The sequence below is a fragment of the Podarcis liolepis genome, assembly GCF_965112155.1.
Source record: "Podarcis liolepis genome assembly, chromosome: 12".
Lineage (NCBI taxonomy): Eukaryota > Metazoa > Chordata > Lepidosauria > Squamata > Lacertidae > Podarcis > Podarcis liolepis.
In genome coordinates this window covers 49,946,776-49,972,118 of record NC_139563.1, presented here as the reverse complement: position 1 = coordinate 49,972,118, position 25,343 = coordinate 49,946,776, and the positions used below count along the sequence as shown (strand labels likewise).

At 44.2% G+C, this 25,343-nt stretch overlaps 2 long non-coding RNA genes across 3 annotated transcripts in view; both read left to right on the top strand.

The window, feature by feature from the left end:
- Positions 1-759: 759 nt before the first annotated feature.
- Positions 760-25,343, top strand: part of LOC310690083 — a 52,111-nt gene continuing 27,527 nt past the window's right edge. The window contains exons 1-2 of the long non-coding RNA XR_014517878.1: positions 760-1,056; positions 13,099-13,209. This is a non-coding gene — a long non-coding RNA (uncharacterized lncRNA). The remainder of the gene's footprint in view (positions 1,057-13,098; positions 13,210-25,343) is intronic.
- LOC310690033 lies at positions 18,291-23,321 on the top strand. Of its 2 annotated transcripts, none has more exons than XR_014517813.1 (2): positions 18,291-19,754; positions 21,491-23,321. It is a non-coding gene; the product is annotated as an uncharacterized lncRNA (long non-coding RNA). The 2 variants fall into 2 exon arrangements; XR_014517814.1 differs by having other exon boundaries at positions 20,581-23,321.

Sequence of the window (25,343 nt, the reverse complement as noted above, 5' to 3'; positions counted from 1 at the left end):
GCTCACTGGAAGGGCAGATCGTGAAGCTGAGACTCCAGTACTTTGGCCACCTCATGAGAAGAGAAGACTCCCTGGAAAAGACCCTGATGTTGGGAAAGATTGATGTCACAAGGAGAAGGAGACGACAGAGGACGAGATGGTTGGACAGTGTTCTCGAAGCTACTAACATGAGTTTGACCAAACTGCGGGAGGCAGTGGAAGACAGGAGTGCTTGGCGTGCTCTGGTCCAGGGGGTCACGAATAGTTGGACACGACTAAACGACTAAACAACAACATTCCATAATAATAACAACAATTTTATTATTTATACCCCACCCATCTGACTGGGCTGCCCCAGCCACTCTGGGCGACTTCCGACATATATAAAAACATAATAAAACATTAAACATTAAATAACTTCCCTATACAGGGCTGCCTTTGGATGTCTTCTAAAGGTTGTATAGTTACTTCTCTCCTCGGCTCGGGAGTCGCATAACTCCATACCCTCTAACATTTCTCTGCTCAAACTAGGCACATCCTAAGGAAAAACGGGACATTCTGGGATCAAATCAGAAACTGGGACAGCTTCTATAAATCCAGTACTGTCCTTGGAAAATAGGGGCACTTGGAGGATTGGTGTGTGTGCCAGTCCACTGCCTCACCCCATGTACTAGATCTGTGGCAAGTGACCCTTGAAAAGGTCCTTCATTGTACATAATAATAAGGCTTGATTTTTACAGAATAGCTGTAATGAGATCCTAGGAGTTGTCCAAACCATAATCATTTAATGCACAACTTGTTGCTTGTTACCATCTGCGCAAATGCCTTTCGCTTCCACGAGCCTCACTGCCCATTTTCTCTCGAACATCAGCTTCTGTGTTTAGCAGTGCCTTATTGAGAGTCGGGGAAGCTGGCAGCTTCCTTGGAGCTCTCTGTGTACAGAAACTCATAAAGAGAATGAATTATGGATAGTGACACCCTTGCGGAATACAAAGAGATCAGAGGAGGAAGGGAAAGAACAGGGCCGGAGAAGATGGCAGCAGGAGGCATGTAGACCCAGTCGCGAAGAAAGGAAAGGTGATAAACGATGCATGGTTTTAAGGTCTGAGTGACAGCGCTATGCTACGTTCAAGCATATCACCGGAAGAAATGTAGTCTGCAGTTGATTTTTGCAGGGAAGTATGTGGAGTATCTTGACGTAAACATTGCTGCGAACCTTGACGCCTATCCTTTCCATTGGCGATATTTGTTGATTGTTTAAACCTTGCTTGACTTTGAAAATGAATATAGCATGTGCTGTTGCAGTTTCTGGTGCATTACTCAGTTACTGGTAGTGCTCACCATAATGAACGTTTTATAAAGGCTGCAATATTCAAGTTCCAGTTGCAGCAGTGCAGATGGCTTGTCTGAGGTCTTGTCCTGGTGCTTCAGATAAGAAGCTGCTTCCCAGGCAGAAATGCTTGAGGTTCAACCCGCCCTCCCCCCCCCCCCAGAGCCCATGCTTAATGCTAATAGTTTCTTGGGTACGATAATGTGCACACTAATGACCTACAGCAAAAGACTACGGCTTTAAATGGCTGAACAAAAATTTTAGCTCGGCTTTCAGACAGTGTGATTTCGCCAGAGGGTATTTTTCTAATGAACAAGCCAAACAAATTGCTATTCAGACAGAGTAGCAAGAGGTCGCAAAATGCGGTGCTCTTGCTTGAAAATCTGAGAGGAGCTCTGGCAGTAACAGAAACAGCAAAGGTGGAGGCAGAGGTGTTCGTGTGCGTGTCCTCTCACTGCCCAACTGGGCACTGCTAAAAATATGGAAATTATCTGTTGAGTGACCCCATGTGGACTTATAGGCAGGTTGATGTACACAGGAGTGTAAAATCAGTGTAGGATGTGGCAAGAATGCAGAATTCAGCCTCCAGAGTATCTCGGTGCTCTCTCTCTCTCTCTCTCTCTCTCTCTCTCTCTCTCTCTCTCTCTCTTTAAAGCATGCTTCTATGTAGCTCTGAAGATTTCCTCAAAAGGAACCTCAGGTGTTAGTGGCAATATGGTTTCCAGTGGTTTAGGTCCTTCATAGTCACCCTGGGAATTTATTGGAAGCGTGGGTATAAATTCCAAATAATAATCTCCCTATAATGGATGCTTCAGCCTTCCTCCGAGTGGGCGGCTGTTGCAGATCCTGGCGCTTGCTTGCCATCCCCAGGCAGCTGGAACGCAATGCACAGGGCCAGCTGGCCACTGGGGGAAGTCCCCCTGGCTGCCTGGGTAGCTGGCCCAAGTTCCTCCGCCAGCTGTTGGATTACAAATTGGCCAGTGAGTGGCCTCTTCCAGGAGGTGCACCTCACCAGCTGAAAGGGCATTGGCTCCTCACATGCCCGGCAGCCAGCAAGGTATAAATTCCTAATGATAATCTCCCTTTAATTTATCTATGCTAGTTCATCATTGCATAGCTCCTTTTGGAGGATTTGTAGCCCCACGTCGCAATTCCGGATTTGCATAAAGTCAGAGTTCCGGCCCCATTGGAAGGGAAAGGGTGTGAAGGTGAAAATGGAGAACTGCAGTTTTAAAAGAGTATATATTTAAAGCAGATGGATAAATGAGTAAATTAAGTTAATTTGGAATATGCGTGGGGGGGGGGTAAAAAAAATTAAGGAACCGCAGAATCAGAATGAGGGGAAAGGTAGTCGAGTTTTGAAATGTTCAAATGATTGTAAAATTACTGAAATGTATAAAACTGAAAATCATTAACAGCAGCAGCAGCAGCAACAACAACAACAACAAACCTTTTAGTCCTAAAAAGAAAAGAAGAGAGAGAGAGAGAAGAAAGAAAGAAAGAAAGAAAGAAAGAAAGAAAGAAAGAAAGAAAGAAAGAAAGAAAGAAAGAAAGAAAGAAAGAAAGAAAGAAGCGCAAAGAGGGTTGCAAGAAGCAGGTCCTTTTTTCAGCCAGAACTCACTAGAATGCTATTCCAGCACCTCTCCAGCAGGTGCCATTGCCATTACAGTGGTACCTTGGGTTACATACGCTTCAGGTTACAGACTCCGCTAACCCAGAAATAGTACCTCAGGTTAAGAACTTTGCTTCAGGATGAGAACAGAAATCATGCGGCGGCAGTAGGAGGCCCCATTAGCTAAAGTGGTGCTTCAGGTTAAGAACAGTTTCAGGTTAAGAACGGACCTCCGGAATGAATTAAGTACTTAACCTGAGGCACCACTGTATAAGAGAACAAGGGAGGCATTCATGGTGAGTTATGGCACCTTTTTTCCTAGGAAAAAAAATAGCCCAGGAGAAGGAATGAGTAGAAGTCATGAAAAGAGGTGAAGGAGAAAGTGGGCTTCAGAAGAGAAGGGGATGGTGGCTTCATAACTGGACGGAATGTGAAAAGGGTGCCTAGTAGTTGCTGTGGGGAAGGGGGGAGGAAAAGATTCAGGGGGTTACCATGATGGTTGTCTGTATGCAAGGGGTGCTGCAGAATAGGAGGCGAGAGAAGAGGGCATCAGCACGGGGGTGAAGGTGAAAATGGGTGCAAAATGGCTCTGCAGAACAGAACAGGGCAGGGAAGCTGGGGTGATTTCTTGAAATAGAATGTCTGGTGCAGTTGGCAAGTTGGTGACTGACTGAACAGGGGGGCAGAGCCCCACAAGTAATAACAATATTAATACTAGCACTAACATCTTTCATTGCAGCTGGTGATGCGATTTTATCCATTTCTAAGCTTTCTGGTCACTTTGGAGAGCTGCAAGGGCAGAGCAGTGGGGAAAATCCGCATGTGACTTTCAGTTGACACGACCTACCTTTGTCTTTAGATCTGCAGGGAATTAAAATAGACCTTGAGCTAAGGTTCCCTGTGTAAGGTTTATACTTCCCTTGTTGTGTATTTCCAAAATGCTTCCAAGATTTATTTAAAAATCAACAATGAGGAGGGGAGGGGAGCTCCCTGTACAGAGCAAGTGAATGATGGAGAATAAATTAAATTCCTCCTTAAAATAGAGGTGCTGCGATAGCTGCAATGCACCTTGAGTGAAAATCAAGAAGGGTGTTCTCCAGGGACAAATGAAAACAAATCTAGTTTCAGGCAACAAAAATAAACAAAGGGAAGTCCTAAACTCTTCCCCAGGCACACTATGTGGTCTAACATCATCTTGTAAATTGTGCAATGTAGGAAACTCAGCTAAAGCAATTCTACAGACAGAGACTCTCACCTAAGAGATCTACAGCAAACCTTTTTAGAACTAAAATACCCAGCAGATGAAGTTAGACAACAGATCAACAGAGCCAGACTGATACCCAGAGAGAACTTGCTGCAAGACAGACCCAAAAAAGAAAATAACAGAACACCGCTAGTCATATACAGCTCCCAAGTTAAAACAGTGCAACGCATCATCAGAGACCTACAACCTCTCCTGGACAATGACAGTTCTCTTTCTCAAGCACTGGGAGGAAGACCTTTCATTGCCTACAGACAGCCACCCAATCTTAAACAACTCCTAACCCACAATAATACTACAACCAGACTTAACACGGACACTGGCACCAGAGCCTGCAATAAACCCAGATGCCAACTTTGCTGCCACATACACCCGGACAACACCATTACTGGCCCCAACAACATCACACATACCATCTTGGGACTATTTAATTGCTCATCGTCTAACATTGTGTATGCCATCAAATGCCAACAGTGTCCTTCAGCTCTCTATATTGGACAAACAGGCCAAACCTTACGCCAAAGAATAAACGGACATAAATCAGACATCAAGAATCACAAAACAGAGAAACCAGTAGGAGAACACTTCAATCTCCCAGGACATTCTATACAAGATCTCAAAGTAGCTGTTTTACTACAAAGGAATTTCAGAAATAGACTGGAAAGAGAAGCTGCTGAATTGCAACTCATTACCAAACTTAAAACCATGGAGAGACCTGGTCTGAACAGAGACATTGGATTCTTATCTCATTATACATGACTTAGTCATTTTTCACCTTCTCACCCCTTGCCTTTTCCTGTAAGACCTATTGCAGTCGTTAAGAGTCGTCAACAGGCTCATCTCAGCTATCTGCCAATCTCCCATTCCCACCACCCTTCTGAGTAATACCCCTCCCCACCTTCTCTCTATATAGAAGGATCTGGCAACTTCTGTTTCAGTGTATCTGAAGAAGTGTGCATGCACACGAAAGCTCATACCAAGAACTAACTTAGTTGGTCTTTAAGGTGCTACTGGAAGGAATTTTTTTATTTTGACTAAAGCATCCATGAGAGATGGCCATCCAACCTCTGCTTAGAAATCTCCAAGGAAGGGGAGCCAGGAGCCTTCCAAGGGAGATCCATCTTCCATGTACAGTGGTACCTCGGGTTACAGACTCTTCAGGTTACAGACGCTTCGGGTTACAGACGCGGAGGCGGGAGGCCCCATTAGTTAAAGTGGTACCTCATGTTAAGAACAGTTTCAGGTTAAGAACGGACCTCCAGAATGAATTAAGTTCTTAACCCGAGGTACCACTGTACAGTCATACCTCCACAAATGTCCACCCCCTTGATCGTCCATTTCGGTGGACGTCTGCGGCAAACCCAGAAATACCGGAATAGGTTACTTCAGGGTTTGCCGCTTCGCGCATGCGCAGAAACGCAAAACCACTCCACATGCATGCGTAGAGCGATGCTCTGTCGAGCGTCCGGGGCTCCGGAACAGATCCTGGATGTTCAACAAGGTACCACTGTATTATAAAAAGTAAACACTTATTTGACCCCAGTTATTTGACACAGAGGGGGAAACCTGCAGATACAGTCCAAAAGGTGCACAAGGAGTTCTGTATATATGAGAGAATTCTAAAAAGCAAGTGGTCTTCACTGACCTGGTGCAAAAAGATCTTGTCATCCAGAGGAGCCCTGGTTGCCTAGATAAAATACTATAGCTGCCCAAATAAAAAAAATGCTTTATTTTATTTATTTATTTATTTATTTAGTTTTTAAATGATTTTTTCTTCACTTGTCACATCCCTCTGTGGCCCCCTAGCCTTGTGTTGTTGTTGTTTAGTTGTTTAGTCATGTTTGTAGCTTCGAGAACACTGTCCAACCATCTCGTCCTCCGTCGTCCCCTTCTCTTTGTGCCCTCGCCCTCCATCTTTCCCAACATCAGGGTCTTTTCCAGGGAAGCCTTGTGCTATAACCCCCCCCCCCATTTATGCATTTTTCACCTGTTGCCCCTTTGGAATATCCTAGGCCCCCCTGATTGGGAAATACTGCTATAAAGGTAAAGGTAAAGGTACCCCTTTACCTTTACCTTTATAGCAGTGTTTCCCAATAAAGGTAAAGGTACCCATAAAGCAATGACAAACCTAGACAGCATCTTAAAAAGCAGAGACATCACCTTACCAACAAAGGTCCGTATAGTTAAAGCCATGGTTTTCCCAGTAGTGATGTATGGAAGTGAGAGCTGGACCATAAAGAAGGCTGATCGCTGAAGAATTGATGCTTTTGAATTATGGTGCTGGAGGAGACTCTTGAGAGTCCCATGGACTGCAAGAAGATCAAACCTCTCCATTCTGAAGGAAATCAGCCCTGAGTGCTCACTGGAAGGACAGATCCTGAAGCTGAGGCTCCAATACTTTGGCCACCTCATGAGAAGAGAAGGAGTGCCTGGTGTGTTCTGGTCCATGGAGTCACGAAGAGTCGGACACGACTAAATGACTAAACAACAACAAAGGTACCCCTGACCGTTAGGTCCAATCGTGGATGACTCAGGGGTTGCAGAACTCATCTTGCTTTACTGGCCGAGGGAGCCAACGTTTGTCTGCAGACAGTTTTTCCAGGTCATGTGGCCAGCATGACTAAGCCGCTTCTGGAAAAACCAGAGCAGCGCATGGAAACCCTGTTTACTTTCCTGCTGGAGCAGTGCCTATTTGTCTACTTGCACTTTGACGTGCTTTCAAACTGCTAGGTTGGCAGGAGCTGGGACCAAGCAATGGGAGCTCACCCTGTCACAGGGATTCAAACCACTGACCTTCTGATTGGCAAGCCCTAGGCTCAGTGGTTTAGACCATAGCGATAAATCATGTTATTATGCTTTGTTTTGAGAAAAGCAATTTTTACTCATGTTTCGATAAAAACCGCACTTCCTTAGATGTAACCTCTTTTTTTTCCTGAATGTGAAAACAGATATCTCTCCCCAGATACATAAGTCTTGGCTTACTCAGTTATATTTCTGTTAGGAAATGCTCAGCACATAAATGTTGAATGCTTTACCATTCCAAAACTTAGCCAACAAATATTTTGAAAACGGGTTTGTTGGTTTATTTTTTTAAAAATCTGACATTCTATTAAATTGCAGTGAGATTTCAACAGAGGCTTTAAAACCAATGAATGGGTTGTGTTTTGTGATCCTGCCTATACATCAGCATTTGATTTTGTGGTGCAGTTTTGATCCATGGCTAATTTCCAACATGCTCAGGGAAAATGCCAATTAACTTGCTTAATTGCTTCTATTACACCATAGACATTTGATTCATTCAGCACTTTCTTCTTGGCCTCCAATTTATCAGCGCTGATTTTCAGAGTTAGTACTAATTTGTGGCCGTGCTTATGATGAACCAGAACCTCAGGTCTTCTCTGAAACGGTGCTGTTACACAGCTCAGAAGTTAACACCGCAAAACTATAGAACATGCCTTATCTGCTTGAGGTTCCAACATCAGACCTGCTGAGAAATAGCTACAGAAAAGCTGTTATAATCTGCTGTCCCCGTTATTGCAAAATAAAGTAAACAGAAGAAGATAAGTCAATGGCTATGGAGTAAAGGAACGTAACGATAGCTGATGCATCAAAGTGCAACTTTTATGAATGGACTGAGCTCCTGGTGGCAATTGTACCTTGAAGCCTGAATCTACGCAGAATATTCATTTGGGGTCCTTATTTGGGAGCCAGTGTGGTGTAGTGGTTAAGAGCGGTAGTCACGTAATCTGGGGAACCGGGTTCACATCTCCGCTCCTCCACATGCAGCTGCTGGGTGACCTTGGGCCAGTCACACTTCTCTGAAGTCTCTCAGCCCCACTCACCTCACAGAGTGTTTGTTGTGGGGGAGGAAGGGAAAGGAGAATGTTAGCCGCTTTGAGACTCCTTAGGGTAGTGATAAAGCGGGATATCAAATCCAAACTCTTCTTCTTCTTCTTATAAGGAAAGATTTAGAAATGAACCTGTACCCCGTTGCTATGATAAAAGACCTCAACCTCCCTTTGCACTGTTTCATTATTCTTTTCAAATACAAACACTCTGTTTCCACTGAAGTGAGAGGATTTATGAACCCATAAACCTCTTGATGAGAAGCAGAGAGAGAAGATTGATTTTTACCAGTAATAGGCCTTACGGGTTACATAACAAAACAACGAAAACAAAAACAAACCAATAACCAATACTCTTTATTAAATATCTAGCCCATACTGCCTCATAAAGGCACCCAGGGCAGCGAAAAACAAAGCAGTAAAAATAACACAGCAAAAGACCCTAAAACACATTAAGAACATTTTAAAATGTCTGAAAACATTTAAAAACAAGGACATACATTCACAACTAAAAATGTCAAGGTTGCCAGCAACAACCTTGGTGAACAGGAATGTTTTGAAAATCCTCCTAAATGTTAATAATGAACCCACCTCACCAGTGAGGGTGTTCTGCATGTGGGATGTAAACACAGGAGCAGTCAATGACAACATTCCTAGAGTGTACATGTTAGAACATGGGGAGGGATGTCTGTCCAGCAAGCAGGTAAACTTCCTGGGGACGGACTTCCTCCGCATGTGACCAGAGGTGGGTGTGGCCTCACCTGTGCAGGTAAATGATAAAAGCACAGGGCAGGCAGGCATCTCTCACTCTCTGCCATTTTTCTTCAATGAGGAAACATCTAAGGATGCTCTCTTGCCTCCCAGCCAAGAGAGGAGATAAGGACTATCTTGCTACAAGATAGATTCTGACTGTATGTAACCTTTTTAAGCCTGTCTGACTTCTGGGATCATATTGTGAACAGAACGTGAGTAAACTCTTTTATACTTTCATAAAGACTGTGTTGTGTCTTGTATTTTAAGAGGGATCAAAAGGGGGAAATTACCAGAGTAATTATTATAGAGGTTCTAGCGAACCTGTGCACACGTTACCGTTGCGAACTTAAAGGGGAATGTCTATAAACTCTGCTGATATTTTGGGAACTTGTTAGCACAAGTTGGATAAGGATATAATTAGTCAATATATCCTCTCCTGCACCCCAGAACATTCCCACACTGCAACCATGGAGATGCTACTGAGAAGGCTCTGTCACAGGTCCTGCCAAGTGTTCAGCACCTAGTAGGCAGCACCCATGTTAATGGGAGACAAACATGGAAATGAACAGGAGGCTTTGAATTAAATTTCTTTGGCAACATGATTTAATTCCGCATCCTTCAGAGCATTTTTGGTTTTGTTCATAAGCATGATTACGTAATTAGAGACAGACCCCTCCCCCATATAATGACTTGTATACACAAACAGTGCTTGTTCCTACGGGACTGCCTCTCCTGGTATGCCCTGCAGAGGACCTTAAGGTCCACAAATGACAACATTTTGGAGGTCCCAAGTCACAAGGTGGTTAGATTGGTCTCAACTAGGGCCAGGGCCTTTTCAGTACTGGCCCCAACTTGCTGGAACGCTCTGTCACACGAGACTAGGGCCCTGCGGGACTTGACATCTTTCCGCAGGGCCTGCAAGACAGAGCTGTTCTGCCTGGGCTTTGGTTTGGACTCAGTCTGACCCTTATGTTTCCCTCCCCTTATGGTTTTATGGGCTACTTTTAAAATGAGGCTGCATTTTAATTTGCATTTTAACCTGTATTTTAAATTGGTTTTTTTCCCCTGTTATGTTTTTACTATAATTTTACTGGTGTTAGCCACCCTGAGCCCGCCTCTGGCCGGGGAGGGCGGGGTATAAATAAAATTATTTATTATTATTATTATTATTATTATTATTATTACAATTATTACAAACCTCCAAGGAAGGGGAGTCCATCACTTTCTGAGGGAGTCCGTTCCACTGTCGTTTCGTTTTCTGAGAACAGCAGATATGATGGCGTGAATCGGAAATCAGTAATCTTCCTTAGAAGCATGTGCTTGAAAGATAATGGCAACCTGTTTGAACAAGTATCAAAATCCATATGATATCCAAAGTGTTACACACCAAAATTACATTGATTGCAGACTTGCATGATCAAGTGCTCCAAAGCAATGCCGAAAGGATTATATTAGATGAGAAGGGGAGAGAGAGAGAGAGAGAGAGAGAGAGAGGGAGAGCGCAGTGCAAAGGTTTTGATAACCATACAGAATGGAATGTAAAACACTTGCCTGAAGTGTCTGCTTATTTTACTATAAATAACAGCAGCTTCAGTACAGTGCAGCAAAATGCTTAGAGAAAACTGAAAGGATAAGCAAGGGTTGCAGCCGGAAAGCAGGAAACATAATCTCCAGTTTATCCATCACCATCCTCACCCCTCATTTCATTGGCAAAGTTTGTATAGGGCAAGGGTAGTCAACCTTTTTATACCTACCGCCCACTAATGCATCTTTCTTGATGGTAAAATTTCCTTACCACCCACCAGTGCTCAATGGAAGGAGGATTTAGCTTGTGCCGTAGAACCCCCTACCGCCCACCTAGAACCCTGAAATGCCCACAAGTGGGCAGCAAGGACCAGGTTGACAACCCCTGGTATAGGGAGTCTGTAACTGAATTGGCCTCTATAGAGGTTTGACAAGATGTAGACTCCATTGATGTCCACAGTTCACATAGGGTTACCTTCAAACCTTTAACTGTTAACCAGAGATGATGTCAGTGCAGAAGAGATAAAGTTGTGCACCTGGGGCTTTCTGCCAGCTGGGTCATTCATGCAAGCTGAGAGAAAGACAAATCCCAAGCAAGTCAGCTAGAAGCTGCTTCTGGGGGAAATGCTTAGTGCCTTCTGCTCCCATTTGGGCTTCCAGTGGTGGCAGACAACTTTCTGAATGGGTGGGGATATGTTTTGGGGTCGGCGGGAACACCTCTCATTTCCCCAAGTAAACATGCACTAGTGGCCTTAAGATAAGCCACTATTTCTCAACCTCACCTGAGGGGTAAAGGAATGATCATGCCGATGAAGTAATTTGTAGGATTGTTGTAACTAAAAATATGCTATACTGCATAATTTTTTTTAATTAAATTTGCGATCCCTGATAAGTAACTATACAACCTTTAGAAGACATCTGAAGGCAGCCTTGTATAGGGAAGTTTTTAAATGTTTAATGTTTTATTATGTTTTTATAAATGTTGGAAGCTACCTCATCAGACAGGCAGGATATGTATGGTGGTGGTGGTGACGATGATGATGGAATAGGACGTCCCTATTTTCATCAGAGAAATGTTGGCGGGTATGTAACAAAATAGTTGCATGTGTCTTTCCCCCCACAAGGATTCGAAGTGAGATATGGCATTTCTCTCAGGGCTGAGATGAACTGTGGGTCTGGGTCTGAGGGCAGAGCGGCAGCAGTGGTGGGGACTCTTCCAACTTTACTATGAACCAGATCTGAAACTAGAGCTTGGTGTAGATTTTGCAAGAATGGATGGTATGGTATAAGTAGCCTGGGGTGGATCTACACATGGGGGGGGGCAACGCTTTAAATAAATCAGAAATTAGATCGTTATAACAAAAGAGAAAAAAACCCTATGTAAAACTGTGTAGAAAAGTTTTCTGCTCTACAGCACCATCTGGTGTTGCATGTTTATAACCCATTCAAAACACTGTTTGTTTGTTTTTACTTATGTAACTAAGTTCCTAGACTGTTTCTCATTCTGTTTTTATTGTGGACAGTTGTTGCACCCATTAGCTACAGGTGGAAACAAACTTGAGATTATCCTACACTCTCTCATGTAGCTATACACTGGAGCTATTCCCTCCCCACTATTTACTTCTGGATCAGCTCCCCCCCCCCCATGCAAGATTAAACCTTGTAGAATGTACCTCTGTTCGCCACTACCATTTGCAGATTTCCCCTGCTTTTATTTAATCACCAACCAAATGATCTTTGTAAAAGTTCACAGAAGCTCAGTCACTAAGAAGATGTTCTGAGGCTTTATTATTCTACTGGTTATTGAAGTTTTCCCATTTCTTTCATATATGCATGTAGCGCCTGGGAACTATTGCCAATGGGTCTCCTTAGTAAATAAATTATTGTGATTATTGACTTGCGAGTGAGAAATGCTGGCTGAATTTTTATTGATGGAATATTCATGGTAGGTGGCAATTTTAGCGCAGTTTGTGACTGGAATACAAATCAGAGCATTAGCATCCCATGCTCACTTTTGCCAGAAACCTCCTTCACAAACAAGCCTGGGTTTAAACGGCAGTTTGATGCTTCTAGGCGGGTGGAGGATGATGGTTTTATTATACTGTTTAAAGTAATATGTTCATCAACTCCACCTCCCCACCAAATCTCCCTAAACAACTGTTCTTCTAGATTTCTTATGCAGATGGCAGTAAGAGATAAGACATGTGGCCATTGTGTGTGTGCAGGGGGGTATTTTTCAATTTGATGTACAAAACAGAATGTGGGCATGCAGCAAACTGGTTCTGAGCCTTGACCTGTCACAATCTGAAAGTGCCAGTATTTCTGTGATGAGTATTAGGGATTTTCTCATGGAGATTGTGGGCATGCTAGCTATTTATATCGGTCCAGTATACCTGAAGGAGTGTCTCAACCACCATTGTTCTGCCCAGACACTGAGTTCCAGTGCTGAGGGCCTTCTGGCAGTTCCCTCGCTGCGAAAAGCCAAGTTACAGGGAACCAGGCAGAGGGCCTTCTCGGTAGTGGCACCTGCCCTGTGGAATGCCCTCCCACCAGATGTCAAAGGGAAAAACAACTACCAGACTTTTAGAAGACATCTGAAGGCAGCCCTGTTTAGGGAAGCTTTTAATTGTAATAGGTCATTGTATTTTAGTGTTTTGTTGGAAGCCACCAAGAGTGGCTGGGGAAACCCAGCCAGATGGGTGGGGTATAAATAATAAATTATTATTATTAGTAGTAGTAGTAGTAGTAGTATTCACTGCATACTGATGTGCATGATGCCCTATGTATTTTTCAGGTCATGCATGGGGGATGTAACAGCTGATGGACTGAATAAATCCCGTCCCCTCAACAGTCTTAAGAAGTGGCTGAGAGTGCTTCATCATCATGGATATTGACCATATTGGAGGTAGGGGTGGGCGTTAAAGTCCAAAGAATCTGGAGGGGAAGGCCACCTTACAGCTATAACTCATGTATAGCTTAAATTGCAGGAGGCCAACTTTTCAAGTCCGCAGAACCGGATTATCCTTGGCCATGATGCTCAGAAACAAGACACCAGTTCTGATCTCCTTGGCCAGGCATCTCTAAGCTCATTGGCTTAAGAATCCAGCATCACTGCCAACCATTCTATTGTACTTCTTCAGCACTCCTCCCACTGTTGAAATGGAGAGAGGATGGTGATGACGACGACAACAACAGCGTATTATTTATATGCCACCAATATGACTGGGTTGCCCCAGCCACTCTGCTTCTAACAAATTAAAACATCAAACATGGGGTCAGGATGCTGCCAGGGCTCCCAGCTGGTTGCCCAGGAAAGTACAAAGACAAGGGGAAGTTTCTTACCGTCCTTTTTTATTTCAAACTTTACAGAGAGAGGTTATAGAACCCAGCCTCTTGGATAATGGAGTTGTCCTGAGTGAATCCCAACACCCCATCTCTCCCACGTCCTCATTCGTCATCCTCATCACCTCCTCTATGGGTGCTGCTACGTGCCCTCTGTCTTTGAGCTCTTCGCTCTCCTACTTTCAAGGCTCGTCGGGTTCTGGGAGATGGAGGGTCTGGAATGCTTTCTAATGACAACGTATCAGCCAGGTGTTGCTCTGGCTCTCCCACGATTTCCCAACTTTCCCCCTCATCTGCCTCTGAGCTGCCACGTCCCTCAAACCCCTGTTGTAAATCTATACTATCTTCCTTCTCCTCCTCCCTGGAAGGGTCAGGGTGGGGAGGTGGTCTCCACCATTCCTCCTCTGTCCAGTCCCTGACACACGGGAAAACATCAAATGTTAGAAAACGTCCCTTCAGATGACTTCTAAAAGACATATAGTTATTTATCTGTTTGACATCTGCGGGGAGGATGTTCCACAGGGATGACACAATTACCGAGAAGGCCCTCTGCTTGGTTCCCTGTAACCTCACTTCTCTCAATGAGGGAACTGCCAGAATTTTATTATTTATACCCCGCCCATCTGGCTGGGTTGCCCCAGCCACTCTGGGCAGCTTCCAATATATATCTAAACATAATAAAACATCAAGCATTAAAAACTTAAAAAAAAACTTTTACAATTTCAGGGCTGCCTTCAGCTGCCTTTACCACCTTGGCATCTGGTGGGAGGGCGTTCCACAGGGCGCGCGCCACTACCAAGGAGACCCTCTGCCTGGTTCCCTGTAACTTCAGTTCTCTCAGTGAGGGAACCACCAGAAGGCCCTCGGCGCTGGACCTCCTATACCCTCCAACATTTCTCTGATGAAAATAGGGACGCCTTATTCCATAATGATAATTTTACTCTTTATACCCCACACATCTTACTGGGTTGCCCCAGCCACTCTGGGCAGCTTCATATACACACACACACACACACTAAAACATTAAGCATTAAAAAAACCCCTTCCCCTTACAGGATTGCATTCAGACAGCTGGGGTGTCATATAACTTCATACCCTCCAACATTTCTCCAATGAAAATAGGGTCATCCTAAGGAAAAGTTGGACATTCTGGGATCAAATCAGAAACTGTGATGGCTTCTCTGAATCAAGGGTGTCCCTGGAAAATAGGGACATTTGGAGGGTCTGACCTCAATGTCCAGGCTGAGCAATGGGGGTTGAGATGCTCCTTTAGGTGTATAGGGCCAACGCCATTTAGGGCTTTGAAGGTCAGCACCAGCACTTTGAATTGTGCTCATTTAGCACCAGTGTTATATGGTCTCTGCGGCCGCTCCCAATCACCAGTCTAGCTGCTGCATTCTGGATTAGATGTAGTTTCCGAGTCACCTTCAAAGGTAGCCCCACCCAGAGTGCATTGCAGTAGTCCAAGCAGGAGATAACCAGAGCATGTACCACTCAGGTGAGACAGTCTACAGACAAGTAGGGTCTCAGCCAGAGTACCAGATGGAGATGGCAGATAGCTGCCCTGGACACAGCTGCAGAGCCGTCTTTCCTATCAGGCTTAGTGGTGCCTTGCGCCAGAGTGCCGGCCTCTCAGGGGCGCCCCAGCAAGTGGGGGAGCTGCTTGGCTTTGCCAGCAGCCTCCCCTTTCCATGCAGGCCCGCCAGCTGTGCCCTGCCAACCATATGGCTGGTGGGTGTGCAGCTTGCCTCCCAAACCCCCGCAGGAGGAGAGTGATCCCTGCAGAAGCTTAGGATGGAAGCTGCGCCCTGCCAACTATATGGCTGGCAGGCACGTGGCTTCCCTCCCAAGCCTCTGCGGGGATTGCTCTCCCACAACGGCATGGGGGAGAGTTGTGCCCCTCCATGGCTGGCAGTGTGCAGCTTCTGTTAGAATTCCTGCTTCGTGACTGCAGTCATGGGATTGTTGTCTTTGACATGACAGTGTATGTTTTGACTCCACAGAGTGGGAAGTGACAGAGACAGGATGTTTGTGTTACTGTGTTCTGTGAAGTGGGACTGTTATCCTTTGTTCTTTTTCTCTTTGCTGTCTGATGCTAGAGAGAGAGAGGGAGCCATGTTGCAGTGCTCCGTGTGTATTTATATGTAAATAAAGTAGATTAGCCAAAATGCTGAGTTCTGTCACGCAAACTGTGCAGACTCCACAGATCCCTAAGTGTGCCGGTGTCGGTTGGCATCGGTTGCTGTGATATTCGGGCTGAAGAAAGCTTTTGAAGCTCCCGAACAATCGACCAGGAGGGAGAGAACATGCCAGTTGGGCATGTGTCTCTGCCAGGGTCCTACTCAAGTGTAGGCTGAGCTCCTGACAGCTTCGCCTCCCCATCCATAGTTATTTGGGGGTGCTGGGCGGATATTTGCACCCCGGCACCGCATCTGCCAAAGATGGCCCTGCACAGCTGCCTTGGGTAGTCTGTATCTGGATGGAGTACCATTTCTTGTTCCACCTTGGGCATCAACGTGTCATGGGCTGGCCCTGCTTCTCTTTTTTTTAATAATAATATTTATTGAATTTTCACAAATTATATAGACATACTACAAACAAACAAACACAAAAACAAACAAGTATAATTTCAAAACCTTATTTTCTTAAACCTTACTTCACTGACCTCCTCATACCTCCCCTTTCTGCATTCCAATTTCAAAATTAATTCAGCAAATCCTCACCCTTAATTTTATCTAGTTATATTCTTTTCTTTTCTTTTAACTTAATCTTTACAGCTGTAGTCCACTTACTTTCTATAATCATAACATTTTAACACTCATTAATTTTACAATATCTCTTAAGATAAATTTTAAATTTCTTCCAATCTTCTTCCGCCGTCTCTTTCCTCTGGTCCCGGATTCTGCCAGTCATTTCAGCCAGTCCCATGTAGTCTATCACCTTCATCTGCCATTCTTCCAGAGTGGGTAGATCTTGTGTCTTCCAATACTTTGCTATGAGTATTCTTGCTGCTGTTGTGGCATACATAAAAAATGTTCTCACTCAATATTGTTTTCAATCTCTTTTTCAAATAAAAGCCATTGGGCTGTTGGGGGAAGAATCTCCTTTGAATGGTAATCCAGTGGAACTGCGATAAAGTTCAGAGAATTACAAGTATCTTTAGTTTTATCGCTGAGGATCAAATAAGTTATATCTCTGGGTATACAGAGAGAAATGAGAGCTCAATTTCAAACTCAAAAGATATTAAATCGTATTGAGAAGGGGGGAAAATATAAAAAGAAAAGATAATTTATTTGAGCAGAGACATTCTTTTTCCTTCAAATATGCCCTAGTGTAAAAGCTCTTCTTTTGAAGTAATTTAAAGTTAAAATTAGCAGTGACACACACCTTTGTCTTTAATCAGTGTTAAAACCTCAAAAATAAAAAGACAGCCAGATAGACAGGGGAAATAATTGTGTAACTGGAGAAAGACCCATTATCTGAAGTAATAATATGGTATTGGGATTTGACAAAGTTTGCATGACTTTAGGTAGGAATGATATAAAAGTATTGCTGCTTTGCAGTCTGCCTGAATGATGGACATCTGGGGAGCTAATGGGCTGGAGGTTTTCCCTCCCATTCAAAAGGAGCAAGTAAAGGTAAAAGTAAAGGACCCCAGGATGGTTAAGTCCAGTCAAAGGCGAGTGTGGAGTTGTGGCACTCATCGCACTTTCAGGCTAAGGGAGCCGGCGTTTGTCCGCAGACAGCTTTCCAGGTCATGTGGCCAGCATGACTAAACCGCTTCCGGTGCAACAGGACACCATGATGGAAAACAGAGCTCACGGAAACACTGTTTACCTTCCCGCCGCAGTTGTACCTATTTATCTACTTGCACTGGTGTGCTTTCGAACTGCTAGGTTGGCAGGAGCTGGGACAGAGCAATGGGATGCGGGTGGCCCTGTGGTCTAAACCACAGAACCTCTTGGGCTTGCTGATTAGAAGGTTGGTGGTTCGAATCCCCCTGATGGAGTGAACTCAAAAGGAACACAGTGATCAAGGAATCACAAATGCCTAAGGGCATAATCCTGCACTCATCACCCACCAGCTGAAGGACGGAATCCCTCTCTCAGTGCCAGAAGAACACCAGATACACTGCCACCGTAACATGTACACAGGTGGAACTAAGCGGTGGCCATTGTAGCGGAGAGCTCCTCTCTGACAGCAACATTGCTGCCACTGTCAGGAGAGTAGTGGCATGGCAGGGCTCTACCACACTGGCTGCTTCTGAGTGAAATGCCTCATACACACTATCAGAATGGCTGGAAAGGGGTGGATTTATGTCTGGGGCTTGAGCCACACAAGGAAGGAAAACACTTACACTGTAACTCCTTCAAACAATGGCCATACCCTAGTCAGTGGAGCAATTTCATTGAAGCTTCAGAACTGAGATTCGTTCAACCTTCAAATTCATTCCAAATTCATTCAAGCTTTAGCGAAAGCATTTCCCTCCTCTTGACTTCTGTTTGTGTCTGTCCTTCTTCCTTCTTGCCTCAGCCGTGTAAAAAGGTAAAGGGACCCCTGACCATTAGGTCCAGTCGTGACCGACTCTGGAGTTGTGGCGCTCATCTCACTTTATTGGCTGAGGGAGCCAGCGTACAGCTTCCAGGTCATGTGGCCAGCATGACTAAGCCGCTTCTGGCGAAACCAAAGTAGTGCACGGAAACACCGTTTACCTTCCCGCTAGAGCGGTACCTATTTATCTACTTGCACTCTGACGTGCTTTTGAACTGCTAGGTTGGCAGGAGCAGGGACCGAGCAACAGGAGCTCACCCCGTCTTGGGGATTCGAACTGCCAACCTTCTGATCGGCAAGTCCTAGGCTCTGTGGTTTAACCCACAGCGCCACCCGCATCCCTCCTCAGCTGTGCATGACCCCTCAAAAAACTTTCCTAGTTTAGGATATACCCTGGGATTCAAATCAGGGACTTTCAGTCTAGCATGTAATACATAAGCTGCCCCTCCAGGCAAGTGCTCCTTGTGTGCGGTTCGTGTGCTTCTGGTGCCTAGGACTGGATTTTTGCAGTTGGAAGATGTTGCTTTGCTACATTCACAGCAGTGCAGCCCTGGAGCCCAAGGCATCTCTCCAAGCCAGTCTTCAGCCAGCCTGCCCAAGATGGATCTCTCCTTATTCTCCCCCCAAACCTAGAACAGCTCTTGTACCCTCACTAATGATATCACCACCAGCCAGGGGAGGCCTGGTCCCTTTAGACCACCTTCTAGATGTTAAGGATAATGGTTTAATTTCCTGAAATGGGAAAGTGTGCTTATGCTGAATTGCTATGTATTTTTTGCACGGGGTTTTTCCTTTGGTAGCAGCTCTCTCATGTGATTGGCTGACTGTGAGTCACATGAGAAAGGTATTCCATTCTGTTGTGACTGTTATTCAAGCAACTGTCGTTTTTAACTGCTTTCTGCTCGTGTGTGTGTGTGTGTGTGTGTGTGTGAGAGAGAGAGAGAGAGAGAGAGAGAGAGAGAGAAAATGGCTACTGAGAGAGGTTTCTCTGGATGCCGCTGAGGCAGTGTGTGTTGGCGTGGTCAGTTTGGGGTGAAGCAGAGGGAGGAAGATCCCTGAATGTTAATAGGGAGAAACCTGTGCTCTCTATAATGAACAAAGTGAATAAGCATGAGATTGTAGATACCCTATATTCTTCTCAGTTATGTGTTTATGAAAGTAAAGTTGTTTTGAATATAAAGATTCTGGACACTGTATATCACCAAATTTTATTTTTATATATGTACACGACAATGGAAGCATCTCCAGCTAGTACCTTCTGTGTCAACTAGTCACTAGAACTCTTTAGACCTGCAGAGAGACAGTTAACAGACTTGCCTTGAGCTATTAACTTAGTAAAGAGACTGTGTTGACCACTTTAGCAGTCTCTTTTCAAACAAAACCTGTCTCACAGATAAAAGCACAGAGGCCACACCTGGGGAAAGCTGAACTTAGGTCTAATGTTCATAGGTGCTGACTGACAATCTGAAGACTGCAAAACTGAGGACCCTTGGACCCTGGTTGGACTCTATGTGCGTACAGTTGTTGGTTAAGAACGGACCTCTGGAACAAAGTATGGTAAGTTCATAACCAGAGGTACCACTGTATTCAGAAGCATACTGCCTGCCACCATAGAGTACAGTATAGCCATTGTAGCTAGTAGCCCCTGCTAGCCTTAACTTCCATAAATATGTGTTATATTCTTATAAAGCCATCACTTTAAGTTGGTGGTCATCACTTCCTTTTTTTGGGAATGGATTCCATAGTTTAACTATGCACTCTGTGATGAAGAATTTTTGGCCCACACAAATTCCATTTACAAACTATGTAGGCAAAAATGCAAGTCTTTTATTTTTAGTTTAACTAGATGTCTGTACTGCTTAGTCTGTTCACTGAAGTCTCATTTTGATATAAAAGAATATCTATTAACCTCTCTTTGTAATGCTCTAATTAAGCCAAAGACCTTCATATTGATTGCTGATGGCAGATGAGAATGATTTGCTCCGTGTAGATTGATTTAACTGGATGGCGCTATTTTGAAACGTTTATTATTTAACTAACCACAGGCTCTGAAACCACTGGTTCAAATAATTAAATCAAATCCAACATAACAAAGACGATCTAGAGGGAGAATCATATGTTCCATTTATCCCAGTGGACGGATGGCAAGCCGTTCTTCTGTACTGATCCGATTTCTGTTCCTGAGCTCTTAAATACATTTAACCTTTTCTTATAAGCTCCTGGATTCCAGAATTAGCATTCAGAACTCAGCAGCTGACACAATGGCTCTGCTAACCAGAAGCAGCATGTTTAGATTTGATCTTATAGCTAAAACAAAAATGTGGTTAATTTGGATTTACCCTTCACAGTTGACAGTCCATTGTTGTCCGTTTTTTGCATTCAGGTTCTCACTGTCAAGGAACGGGGGTCCAGGATTGTTGGGTCTCAGTGCTTGGAGGATGCTCATCTACAAATGCCTAAAATGGACTCTTGTTCCAGGACAAATACTCAGCCTTCTCCAACATTTCATGTATTTTAACTTGCAAGATCCTTGGACAAACTGTTGAGAACCTTCTGGGTAAAGCAGCTTAACGAATAATGGACAAGTGGAACTCATAACAGGACAGTTTAGTGTGAAAATTTCATGCTCAGGATTCCAGACAGCCTTGAGTCTTACTGAAAATGTCAGAGACTGGGCAAAGGAGGAATGATAGAGACCACCTCCCCATCCTGACCCTTCCAGGGAGGAGGAAGAGGAAGACAGTATAGATTTACAACAGGGGTTTAAGGGAGGTGGCAGCTCAAAGGCAGATGAGGGGGAAAGTTGGGCAATCATGGGAGAGCCAGAGCAACACCTGGCTGGCACGTCATTCGAAAGCATTCCAGACCCTCCATCTCCCAGAACCCAGTGAGCCTTGAAAGTAGGAGAGTAAAGAGCTCAAAGACAGAGGGCACAGAGCAGCACCCATAGAAGTGACGGATGAGCTACAATGTGGAAAAGTGAAAAAGTTCCTTCAAGACAAGAGTGGGTCCAAAAAAACGATTGATTATGCTGAATTAGATAGCCTATCCGAAAAATTAAAGAACAAACCAAGGAAAGAATTCATTTCAAAATAGGAAGTATTTAAAATATATTTGAAAATCAATAATACTGACTTAAAATCCATAGCGGCATTTGAATAATTCCAGCAATATCGTTCACTAGTTATACGATTAAACATATTTTGAAGTGATTTGAAGTAATCTGTAAAAATTGAAATAAAAAAGGAGGGTAAGAAACTTTTCCTTGTCTTTATATTTTCCCGGGCAACCAGCTGGGAGCCACTGACAACATCCTGACAGGAAAGAGCACTGGACAAGATGGAAGCCACAACTGAAAAAAATACAAACCTTTGCCTGAGGCAAAGGCAAGCTCCTTTAGTGGGATGTGAGAGACCAGCGTGATAGGAAATGGTGACAAGATTTGCTTCATCTGGCCTTCCTTGCTCCATAGCTGGGAAGAAGGGAACACCCTCTTGCCCCCCAGACCTCTCCCCCTCCTGCCCTCCCTCTATGCAATAGCTGAAGAGTGGGCTGTAATAGACTTGGGTTCTTAGCTATCTAGCTGCTTTATTTCCAAATTAAAATAAAATGTAGCTCTCTGGAACAATCAGCACGCCATCTCTTTCGGTCAATGAGTCCTTAAGCTGTTATTTTCCCTTTGGTTAAGCAGATCAAAAGCTCCTTTGCTAAGTGGAATTAAGTGATATACAAGCCTGCAATATTCAGTGCTTTTTAAAATTGACAGGATTACTCAGTTCCTTAAATCAGAAGTGGGGAAATTTTTTGATATCAAAGGCTGTGTTTCTGTGGGTGAAAGTGTTCAAGGATCATATGGGGGGGGGGCAGTGCTGGCAGTGGATGAGGCCAAAGCTAGCCCTCCTCCCCCGCTCTCAATTCATATATATTTGTAAAATCTGGCCCCTTCTCTGTGCTTGATAGGCCTTGCTGTACCTGCACATTTTTCATACCTGTTTGGTAAACTGCAATAAAAAGGGCATTTAGCAATTTAGCAACTTGTGTGTCTTTCTGTGGGAGTTCCCCGGGAATTTTGTCCTGCCATGTTGGTTTGTACCCTTGGCCAGCACAGGACATTTAGCAAGTGATAGGGGGCAGAAAACTGCTTTGATTTCCTTATTAGTGGATTAGGTGAGAAATTGTTGGAGATGGGGAAAGGAAGGTAAGGAGGGAGGGGAAGGAGTCTTCCTCTTCGTCTTCCTCTGTCCCTCCTCCCCAATTAATTATTTGGGGTTGACATGTAAAAGATACAATGGAAAGAGCAGACATTATTTGTGAGCTTATCTCCACCTGAATAATAAAATAATATTCAGAATATATTGTCTTTACGAGTTTTAATGCCATTTTAGCATGATTTTATGATGCTTGCATTGGCTTTGTGTGGATAGTTGCATTGCTTTTATTGTTTTGATTTCTTTGTTTATATTTGATTTAAAAAATAAAACCACACAGCTGTGTACCACCCAGATGGCATGGTTAAGGGGTGGACTATGAATGTCAAGTAAACAATGTTGTTGATGATGATGATGAAATAAATGCATCTCCCTGTTATTATCAAAGAGATCTCCCCTTCCCATCTTTGAACTTCTCTCTCTCTCTCCCCCTCTTTCCTTCCCAGTCTGAGAGAAAAGTCAGTAAAGGTCACACATATAAAAATGTGACATTTATAAAATCAGACAAGTTGAAAAGGGATTTGCCATTTAAGCAAAGCCCAATTAGTATTGCCCCCTAGTCTGTGAGAGTTTATGGGCCTCATCGGAGCAGACAGAAAATAACTGAGCTTCGCTATGACAGAAAACTTAACTGTTATGTGCTCAGAGCTTTTAACAAATGGGGCGCCCACAGCCTAGCATGCAGTTACTTCTATATGCAACCTGTGGCCATGTAGCAGTTCCATTGTGCATGCACAACTCCACAGAGCTTCCCTTTTCTGCTCTGGGGGCAAATAAAGTCTCCTGATTTGAATGAGAACTAAACAACACAATACCAAGTACTGTAACCCTACTGTCAAGGTATATTTTCTGTTCACATTCGCTCTTTGTACTATGTCCTTTGGAAAGGAAAAAAAGAAAAGTTTGTTTTTTAAAAGTATTCTGCCTCATAGATGAAAAGCAGAAATCCCTGTTGGCCTCAAGCTGTGTTCAGTATGTTTAAGAGAGGCTGTTATGTACTGAGTTGAATAGGATCCAAACTGCAGCAGTCTGATTGGTCCTAGAACAATAGGATTCAGAATGCAGCAGTCTGATTGGTCCTAGAACAATAGGATTCAGAATGCAGCAGTCTGATTGGTCCTAGAACAATGCAGCAGTATGATTGGTTGGCAGGAACCACCCAATCCTGCTCCAGATAGAAGTGAATCCACAACCTGATTGGCTTACAGTAGAATTCCGGAATTAGCCAATCATGTGCAGCCCATTGTGTAAATAATGTATATAAAGCAGATACTGTGAGGGGACTTTCATTCATTCCTCCTCACCACTATGAGCTGAATAAAGAGCATGAAATCACTTTGCGACTCTGAGTATATATCAGAGGCACTGGAATAACTTTATTTCCATTGGCCTTTCTCCAGGCTGTGCACATGGTCAGGTGTGTGTTTTAGTGGTTCCGAGTGCTGGGCCAAGACAGAGGGGAAGCCCAGTTTTAAATCCCCACTCAGCCAAGAGACTTAACGGGTGCATTTGAGCCGGACAGTCGGGGTTTTTTAGACTAACCTACCACACAGGGTTGTTGTAGAGATGGGTTTTTTTGGCAGGGGGTGGGTGGAGCATGATGTGCCTTACGATGTTTCCTCGTTGGGGGGGGGAGTGGGGCATCAGTGAAACAAATAAGAAGATGCATCCTTGCAAATGGAAGAATATATTTTTTTTACAGCTGGAAAAATGTAGCAGTTTTGCATTTGCCCAAACACAACGTTTTCCCTCCCTCCAGAGAGAACATACAAAAGGCGGCTTGCGAGCCTCTTTGAAATCAAAGGCAGGGATAAGTCTGTGATTCAGCTCGGTGTTTGGGGAAATGGGGAAAGGCACATGGCTGACATTGGCAGCTGTCATATTGTTTGGAGGTTGGGAAGAAGCGTGGCATATTTTCGGAACTGGCAGTGGCTAAAGCCACAAGCTGCCTGCGAAGAAGAGCTCTGGGGAGCCAGTCTCCGCAGCACACGGGCGCTCCAGACATTACTGCACTTTCTGCTGATTAGCTTGCCCTTGCTTGTTCTCTTACACGAATGCTGTGCCGGCACATTATCCCATTTGACAGTTCAGAGGAAGGCTGGGGGTCTGCGGCTAGGGAAGATTTATGCTTCTGGTAGCATCTAGGAACAGAGCACTTCATTAAATATTTACCAAATTGTCTGCTTCTGCACCTCAGTTTAAAATCCAAGGTGCTGCCTTGACATTGGGATGTTCTCTTGTGGAAGGTTGTTTTTCCTTTTCAGTTGTTCCCCATGGGGTCCTACTCATGATAGACCTTTCCTTTGGAGTATCAGAATTCGCTTCAAAGAGTCAATCAGACAGCAGTAAAATATTTACTATTTATTTTGTCATGACAAAGTACAGTGGTGCCCCGCAAGACGAATGCCTCGCAAGATGGAAAACTCGCTAGAGGAAAGAGTTTTCCGTTTTGGAGGTGCTTCGCAAAACGAATTTCCTATGGGCTTGCTTCGCAAGACGACAATGTCTTGCGAGTTCCTGCGGGGTTTCCCCCCCCTTTTTCTAAGCCGCTAAGCCGCTTACCAGCTGATCCGATCAGCAGATAAGCCGCTAAAAGCCGCTAATAGCGCTAATGCGTCAATGGGTTTGCTTCGCAAGACGAAAAAAACGCTAGACGAAGAGAATCACAGAACGGATTCTTTTCGTCTTGCGAGGCACCACTGTAATGGTACAGACACGCGTTACCCAATGTCTGCCCGCCCTCTCTGGGCTTGCCAGCCCTTTTTATACATTTGCAGAACAACGCCACCTGATTTCTGGGAAATCATAATTTTACCAACTTCCTATGTCCTTATATGGGCTTGACCTTATATGGGCTTGCTTGCCCCCCTTCTCCTTCCTGCACCACCTCTCCACGCCATGAACCTCAACACGCGCTCAAATGTAAAACATGTGATTT